We start from the raw sequence: 9,527 nt of genomic DNA on the forward strand, positions 1-9,527 counted from the left end.
GGTATGTTCTTGCAATGGCTGGTACCAGTTTTTCCTTTCCATATTTAGTGTTTCATTCAGGAGCTCTTGTTAGGCAGGCCTGGTGATGACAAAATTGCTCAGCATTTGCTTGTCTGTAAACGATTTTATTTCTCCTTTGCTTATGAAGCTTAGTTTGGTTGGATATGAAATTCTAAGTTGAAAATTCTTTCATTTAAGAATGTTGAATATTGGTCCCCACTCTCTTCTTGCTTGTAGGGTTTCTGCAGAGAGATCTGCTGTTAGTCTGATGAGCTTCCCTTTGTGGTTAAGCCAACTTTTCTCTCTGGCTGCCCTTAACATTTTTTCCTGCATTTCAACCTTGCTGAATCTAACAATTTTGTGTCTTAGAATTGCTCTTCTTGAGGAATATCTTTGTGGTGTCCTCTATATTTCCTGAATTTGAAGGTTGGCCTGTCTTGCTAGGTTGGAGAAGTTCTCCTCGATAATATCCTGAAGAGTGTTTTCCAACTTGGTTCCATTCTCCCTGTCACTTTCAAGTACATCAATCAAATGCAGGGTTTGGTCTTTTCATATAGTCCCATATTTCTTGGAGGCTTTGTTCATTCCTTTTCATTCTTTTTTCTCTAATCTTGTCTTCATGCTTTATTTCATTAAGTTGATCTTCAATCTCTGATAGCCTTTCTTCCACTTGATTGATATGACTGTTGATACTTGTGTATGCTTCACGAAGTTCTCATGCTGTGTTTTTCAGCTCCATCAGGTCACTTATGTTCTTCTCTAAACTGGTTATTGTAGTTAGAAATTCTTCTAACCTTTTTTCAAGTGTCTTAGCTTCCTTGCATTGGTTTAGAACATGTTCCTTTAGGTCAGAGGAGTTTGTTATTACTCACCTACTAAAGCCTACTTCTGTCAATTCATCAAACTCATTCTCCATCCAGTTTTGTTCCCTTAATGGTGAGGAGTTGTGCTCCTTTGGAAGAGAAGAGGTGTTCGGTTTTTGGAATTTTCAGACTTTTTCCTCTGTTTTTTCCTCATCTTCGTGGATTTATCTACCTTTGGTCTTTGATGTTGGTGACCTTCAAATGGGGTTTTTGTGTGGCCGTCCTTTTTGTTGATGTTGATGCTATTCCTTTCTGTTTGTTAGTTTTCCTTCTAACAGTCAGGCCCCTCTGCTACAGGTCTGCTGAAGTTTGCCGGAGGTCCACTCCAGACGCTGTTTGCCTGGGTATCACCAGCAAAGGCTGCAGAACAGCAAAGATTGCTGCCTGTTCCTTCCTCTGGAAGCTTTGTCCCAGAGGGGCACCTGCCAGATGCCAGCCAGAGCTCTCCTGTATGAGATGTCTGTCGATGCCTGCTGGGAGGTGTCTCCCAGTCAGGAGGCACGGGGGTCAGGGACCCACTTGAGGAGGCAATCTGTCCCTTAGCAGAGCTCGAGCACTGTGCTGGAGATCCACTGCTCTCTTCATAGCTGGCAGGCAGGAATGTTTAAGTCTGCTGAAGCTGTGCCCACAGCCACCCATTCCCCAGATGCTCTGTCCCAGGGAGATGGGAGTTTTATCTATAGGCCCCTGACTGGGGCTGCTGCCTTTCTTTCAGAGATGCCCTGCCCAGAGAGGCAGAATCTAGAGAGGCATTCTGGCTACCGTGGCTTTGCTGAGCTGCAGAGGCTCTACCCAGTTTGAACTTCCCAGCAGCTTTGTTCACACTGTGAGGGGAAAACCACCTACTCAAGCTTCAGTAATGATGGATGCTCCTTCCTCCACCAAGCTTGAGCATCCTAGGTCAACTTCAGACTGCTGTGCTGGCAGTAAGAATTTCAAGCCAGTGGATCTTAGCTTGCCGGGCCCCATAGGGGTGGGATCCGCTGAGCTAGACAACTTGGCTCCCTGGCTTCAGCCCCCTTTCCAGGGGAGTGAATGGTTCTCTATCACTGGCGTTCCAGGAGCCACTGGGGTGTGAAAACAAACTCCTGCAGCTAGCTCAGTGTGTGACCAAATGGCCGCCCACTTTTGTGCTTGAAACCCAGGGCCCTGGCCAGGCACAGTGGCTCACGTCTGTAATCCCAGCACGTTGGGAGGCCAAGGCGGGTGGATCATGAGGCCAGGAGATTGAGACCATCCTAACTAACATGGTGAAACCCCGTCTCTACTAAAAATACAAAAAAAATTAGCCGGGCGTGGTGGTGGGCACCTGTAGTCCCAGCTACTTGGGAGGCTGAGGTAGGAGAATGGCGTGAACCCAAGAGGCGGAGCTTGCAGTGAGCCAAGATCTCACCACTGCCCTCTAGCCTGGGCAACAGAGCAAGACTCTGTCTCAAAAAAAAAAAAAAAAAAAAAAAAAAAGAAAAGAAAAGAAACCTAGGGCCCTGGTGTTGTAGGCACCTGAGGGAATCTCCTGGTCAGCAGGTTGTGAAGACCATGGGAAAAGCATATCTGGGCCAGAGTGCACCATTCCTCATGATACAGTCCCTCATGGCTTCCCTTGGCTAGGGGAGGGAGTTCCCTGACCCCTTGTGCTTTCCGGGTGAGGTGATGCCCCACCCTGCTTTGGCTCGCCCTCCATGGGTTGCACCCACTGTCTAACGAGTCCCAATGAGATGAGCCGGGACCTCAGTTGGAAATAACCTGCCTTCTGTGTTGATCTCACTGGGAGCTGCCAACCAGACCTGTTCCTATTCGGCCATCTTGCCAGCCACACCTACCCCTGCATCTTTCAAGTCCCTGATGGTGGCACTAATCTTTGCAATCCCTCCAGGGATGCGATATTGTTTTTGATTAACTCTTTTTTTTTTTTCTTTTTTGAGATGAAGTTTCACTCTGTGGCTCAGGCTGGAGTGCAGTGACACAATCTCAGTTCACCACAACCTTTGCCTCCCAGGTTCAAGTGATTCTTCTACCTCAGCCTCCCAAGTAGAGCAGCTGGGATTACAAGCATGCGCCACCATGCCTGACCGATTTTTTTGTATTGTTAGTAGAGACAGGTTTTCAGTATGTTGGCCGGGCTGGTCTTGAACTCCTGACCTCAAGTGATCCTCCCACCTTGGCCTCCCAAAGTGTTGGGATTACAGGTGTGAGTCACCATGCCTGGCCCTACCATTTTTCTAGGTAGAGGCAGCTCAAATGGCTTCCATTTGGCCTTTCCCACCATAATAGCTTTTACCCTACCAGTCAAGGAGCCAATGTGGGTGTTCTGCCAGGTGCTAAGTATGTCTATGCCAAATATGCATTCTGGCACTGAGGAAATGACCAAAGGATGAGTCCAGGGACCCACTGGACCCACTGTAAGTCAGATCTGAGTGAAAACTCCATTAATTACCTGATTTTCATAAGTCACTACTTTAACTGGAGGACCACAATGACGTTTTGGGTCTCCTGGAATCAATGTCAGCTCAGAGCCCGTGTCCAGTAGTCCCCAAAATGTCTGATCACTTCCCTTTCCCAATGTACAGTTACCCTGGTAAAAGACCAGAGGTCTCCTTGGGGAAGGATGGGGAAAAAGATTCACGCATAAAGTGTCAGTAATGTAGTAAGGTCCTTCCTCAAGGGGACTTTGCTTCCCCTTCATTCAAGGGGTTCTGGGTCTGTAAACTGGCTCCAGTCCGGAAACCGATTGAGGGGCTGTAATTCTCTGTTTTTATATTTCAAATTAATCTTTTATCCATTTGACTTAGAAGTTTTCTTATATAAATTAAATAGGAATGCAGTAGGCTTCCTATCAATTTCACTTCTAGGAACATGATTAATTAGCCAACGCCAGGGCTCTTCATGAGCCAGACTATTCTGATTGCTGCTTTGCCTCTGCTGTCCATTACAGTAGCTATGCCTACCTTGCCTTTGACAATCGGGTGCCACCACTTGGCCCCTGCCACTTTGGGATCCAATTATTCCCACTGTATTTAAATTTTGTAGTTGAGTGGCTGCGGTCCCCACTGTTAGGTCTGACATACAGAGAAAAGCAAGTATAGGGCTCTTCAAAGATGCAGGTGCTGCCTTCACAAATCTATTTCACAAGTCACTGGAAAGGGTATATTTTCTGGACCCTTCCACCCGGGATGAGTAGGTCTAAAGTGATCTAATCCACTCCACTATCCCAATCTCCCTAAGCCTTTGGATCCCTTCCTCTACATTAAACCAAGGGAGATCAGGCTTTTCCAGCTCACTCACAGTGGGCCATCTTTTAATCCATACTTCAGCTAACCAAGCAAATAAACTATTAGAACCTTTTTTAACTCCCTGAACTGAAACATTAAACCTGCAGTCACTACTTAGTGGGCCCAAATCAATAAATTCAGCCTGATCCAATTCTATGTTCCTTCCACCATTATCTCACAACCTTAACGTCCATTCCCATGCCTGTTCTCCAGATTTCTGTTTATATAAATTAGAAAACTCAAGCAGTTCTTTCCAAGTGTAGTGCATCTCCTCATGGGTCACACTCTCCACCTCACCTCTAGGGGCCTGCCAGGACTTTAGTCTAGTTACAGGTCTAGAAGCAAATGGGTGTTGGGGTGGCTCCTGAGGAGAATCAACATTATCTTGCCTGGCAACTGACTTAAGGGAGGCCATCACTGTTGCCTCAGGCAGCACAGGGTTTATCTCCTCAGACAAAAGTGGAGAGGCTGATGGCAGCATGGGTCAGGGAGGGGATGTTGCCACTACTGAGAATGGGGAAGCTGTTTCTTCTAGCAAATAAAAAGGTTCATCGGAGTTTACAAACTCATTGTCCCCAACTTCATCAGGGCCTTCGCATATGTCCCCATCCCAAGTTGCAGGGTCCTATTCTTTTCCAATCAATTGCCCTCACTTTAAAGTTGACACCTAGTGAGGCTGTGCATGCACCTTTCCTTGCAGATCAGCCACTTGTATGATAAGAGCTTGCGTCTGTTTTTTCCACAGTATCAGCTCTTTCTCTACAGAAGATAAAACTCTCACTCAGGGCAATCTTAACAGATTTGAGGCTCATCCGTTTCTGAAGCTGGGATTTAGAATCCCCGAATTCATCATTTTATTTCATCACTTTGTCCACTGAACTTAGGAGCAAACAACCAGCTTCATTATGTTCCTTGGTTTTCCACATATGGTTAAACGTATTATGCAGACAGTCACTAAACTCCTTGCCTCTCTTAAGTGATGAATCAGGAGTGTCAAATGCATTCATTTTACATAATTCTCTAAACAGTTTATGCCAAGGACTATCAGTGTTCTCCATACTATTAGAAATAGAGTCCTTGGCATTTTGAGTCTAATTATATCAAGCAGCCAACTCCAGAAACCCCCAAACCAATGAAGGAACTCTATCTTTAATATTCTATTCCTCTAGAACCACTCCTGGTACCCAAATCGGTATTAGTCAGGGTTCTCTAGAGGGACAGAACTAATGGAAAATATATATATATAAAATATGGAATTTATTAAGTATTAACTCACATGATCACATGGCCCCAAAATAGCTTGCTCCTGCAGGCTGAGGAGCAAGGAGAGCCAGTCTGAGTTCCAAAACTGAAGAACCTGGAGTCTGATGTTCGAGGTCAGGAAGCATCCAGCATGGGAGAAAGATGTAGCCTGGGAGGCCTCTATTTTTACATTTTTCTGCCTGCTTTATATTTTAGCTGTGCCAGCTGATTAGATTGTGCCCACCCAGATTAAGGATGGGTCTGCCTTCCCCACCCCACTGACTCAAATGTTAATCTCCTTTGGCAATACTCTGACAAACACACCCAGAATCAATACTTTGTATCCTTCAACCCAATTAAGTTGACACTCAGTATTAACCGTCATATAGTTCTCATCTCGCCAGACCTTGATTGGCTTTTTTTTTTTTTTTTTTTTTTTTAACTTTGGACCTCTCGTCTGTGTCATCTGTTGTACTCAGGCTCACCTATCTTGGGGTTCCGCTACCATCTCATGTCTCTTCATATTCCAGGGCTCTTTTTCTTTCTCCAGACAGTTTATTAGGTCTGGCTTAGAGACAGCAATACTAAGGAAGACCAGGTTTCTGTAGTTCTCTAACATTATTACTATTATTATTATTATTTTTGAGACGGAGTCTCACTCTGTGGCCCAGGCTGGAGTGCAGTGGTGCGATCTCGGCTCACTGCAAGCTCTGCCTCCTGGGTTCATGCCATTCTCCTGCCTCAGCCTCCTGAGTAGCTGGGACTACAGGCGCCTGCCACCACACCTGGCTAATTTTTTTTTTTTTGTATTTTTTTAGTAGAGATGGGGTTTCACTGTGTTAGACAGAATGGTCTCGATCTCCTGACCTCATAATCTGCCCGCCTTAGCCTCCCAAAGTGCTGGGATTACAGGAATGAGCCACTGTGCCTGGCCTCTGACATCACATTTCTATAAAATTACGCTGTGCTGTATTTAGGCATTGCCACTCCTCCAGAAAGAATTCTATGGCCACATCCATAAATGTCACTGGTCCCATTTCTAGGCTTCCAGGAGGTCCTGGTGTCTTAGCTGTGGATCTCCCAACACCTGCAGGCCACAGAGGCTGTATCTCTAGGGGCAGAAGACATAGAGAAGTCTACAATGTTATTTTGATAAAGACTACTTTGAATCTGAAGATTGCTTTGGGCGGTATGATCATTTTAATGATCATAATCCTTCCAATCCATGAGCAGGGGATGCCTTTCCATTTGTTTGTGTCTGCTTTAATTTCTTTCAACAGTGTGTTTGGTTTTCCTTATAGAGATCTTTCACCTCTTTGGTTAAATTTATCCTTAGGTATTTTACTTTTGTGGCTATTGTAAATGAAATTGCATTCTTGATTTTTTTCCTCAAGTACTTCATTATTGGTGTATAGAAATGCTACTGACTTTTGTATCTTGCAACTTTACTAAATTTAAAAAATCAAATCAGAATTTTTTGGTTTGAAAGGACTCTTTCCTTTTCTTTCATTTTCCTGCTTGATTGCTCTGGCTAGAATGTCCAGTAATATGTTGAATAAAAGTGGTGAAAATGGGCATTCTGTCTTGTTCCGGTTCTTACAGAAAAGACTCTCGGGCTTTCCCCATTCAATATGATAATAGTCATGGGTTTGTCATATCTAGCCTTTATAATGTTGAGGCATGTTCCTTCTTTTCCTAGTTTGTTGAGAGTTTTTATCATGATGAGATGTTGGATTTTATCAAATGCTTTTTTTGTATCTACTGGGGTAATCATGTGATTTTTATCTTTCATTCTGTTGATGTGATGTGTCATGTTTATTGTCTTGCATATGTTGAACTACCCTTGCATCCCTGTAAGAAATCCCACTTGTTATAGTGTATTTTTTGTTTGTTTGGTGTGCTGTTGGATTTGGTTTGCTAGTATTTTATTGACAATTTTTGCATCTACTTTCATCAGGAATGTTGGGTAGGTCTAGCCCATAGTTTCTTTTTTTGTTATGTCTTTGTCTGGTTTGGTATCAGGGTAATGCTGGCTTCATAGAATGAGTTAGGGAGAATTTCTTCCGCTTAAAATTTCTGGAATCGTTTCAGAAAAATTGGTGTTAGTTCTTTTTTGAAAGTTTGGTAGAATTTGAGCCAGGCATGTGGCGTGTTCCTAAAGTCCCAGCTACTCAGGAGGCTGAAACAGGAGGATCTTGTGAGCCCAGGAACTTGACACTAGCCTGGGCAACATAACAAGACCTTGTCTCAAAACAATTTTATGTAAAGAAAAGAAACTTTGGTAGAATTTGGCAGTGAAGCCATCTGTTCCTAAACTTTGTTAAAAGACTTTTTGTTACTCAGACAATCTCAATACTCATTATCAGTCTATTCAGGTTTTCTATTTCTTCGTGATTAATTTTTGGTAGGTTATGTGTGTCTAGGACTTTATCCATTTCCTCTCAGTTTTCCAGTTTGTTAGTGTATAGTTGTTCATAATAGTCTCTGATTATATCTTTTTAAAAATTCTTGTGAGTACATGATATGTGTATATATTGATGGAGCACATGAGATGTTTTGATACAGGTATGCAATGTTCTGATGATGTTTTGTATTTCTGTGGTATCAGTTGTAATGTTTCCTTTTTCGTTTCTGATTTTTTTGGGGGAGGGAGTCTTTTTTTTCCTTGGCTAGTCTCACAACTGGTTTATTAATTTAGTTTACCTTTTCAAAGAACCAACTTTTCATTTTGATCCTTTATATTGATTTTTAGTCTGTTTCAGTGTGTTCTGACCTGATCCTTATTATTTCCTTCCTTCTATTAGTTTGGATTTGGCTTCTTCTTGCTTTTCTAGTTCCTTTTGGTCCATTGTTAGACTGTTTATTTGGAATCTTTCTACTTTTTTATGTAGGCATTTGTCTTAGTTTGTTTGCATTGCTATAGAGGAATACCTAAAGCTGAGTATTTTATAAATAAAAAGGGTTTATTTGGCTCACTGTCCTGCAGGCTCTGCAGGAAGCATGGTACCAGCCTCTGCTTCTGTTAACGACCTCAAGAAGCTTCCAATCATGGAGTAAGGGGAAGGGGAGCACACATTACATGGTGAGAGTGGAGGAAACAGAGAGAGAAGGAGATACTAGGCTCTTTCTAACAGTTAGTTCTCATAAGAATTAATAGGGTTATTCAGCAAGATACAGACAAACAACAACAACAAAAACAAAATAACAAAAAGAGAATTAACAGAGTAAGAACTCACTCAGGGGATTGTGGCCAAGACGGCCAACTAGAATCAGCTAGTATGCACCACTGTCGTGAAGAGAAATGGAAGGGGTGAGTAAAAACAGCACCTTCAACTGAAATATCCAGGTATGTGCAATGGGATTAATCAAAGATACAATTCAACCCATAGAGAATGGAGAAAAGCAAGGCAGGATGACCACCCACTTGGGAGCAATATGGAGAAGGGGGAACCTACACTGTCCAGGGAAATGGTGAGTGAATGAGCAGCCCTGGGAACCCATACTTCTCCCATGGATCTTTGCAACCCTCAGATGAGGACATACCTTCATGAACCCACTCCACAAGGGTCTTCAGTCTGACACACAGACTATGCGGAGTCTCAGCAGAGCAGCCACTCAGACACACGCAGAGCCCCAGGAACCTTAGATACCCAGGCTTCCTGGCAAAAGCAGCTGCAACTCTGGCAAAGCAGAACATTAGACCCCCTTACATACCCCTGGAAAAAGGGGCTGAATCCAGGGAGACTGAGCAGTGACAGGCTACAGGCCCCGCTTCCACGGCACTTTGCAGGATAAGATCCACTGGCTTAGAACTCCAGTCAGCCACCAGTAGCAGTATTAACCTCCCTGAGACAGAGGGAGGGGTGGGCCACCATCTTTGCTGTTTAGCCAACTTAGCCATTCTTGCCTTCTGGTTTTGGAAAGTCTGAGGCAACCGGGGTTTGGGGCAGACCCTCTGCACAGTATAGCTGCTCTACAAAAATGTGACCAGACTGCTGTTTTAAGTGGGTCCCTGATCCCATTCCTCCCCACTGGGTGGGATCTCCAGACTGGGGTCTCTAGCTACCCCTCATTTTCTGGCCAACAGAGGTTTCAAACCTCCCTGGGATGAAGCTCCCAGAGGAAGGGGCAGGCTGCCGTCTTTGATGTTTGG

General features: G+C 43.9%; 1 pseudogene; it reads right to left on the reverse strand.

Moving 5' to 3' along the window:
* Positions 1–2,074: 2,074 nt before the first annotated feature.
* Positions 2,075–9,275, reverse strand: LOC116479572 (zinc finger protein 273-like; annotated as a pseudogene).
* Positions 9,276–9,527: the final 252 nt, after the last annotated feature.

This window comes from Hylobates moloch, unplaced genomic scaffold (assembly GCF_009828535.3).
Source record: "Hylobates moloch isolate HMO894 unplaced genomic scaffold, HMol_V3 SCAFFOLD_12, whole genome shotgun sequence".
In the NCBI taxonomy this organism is placed as follows: Eukaryota; Metazoa; Chordata; class Mammalia; order Primates; family Hylobatidae; genus Hylobates; species Hylobates moloch.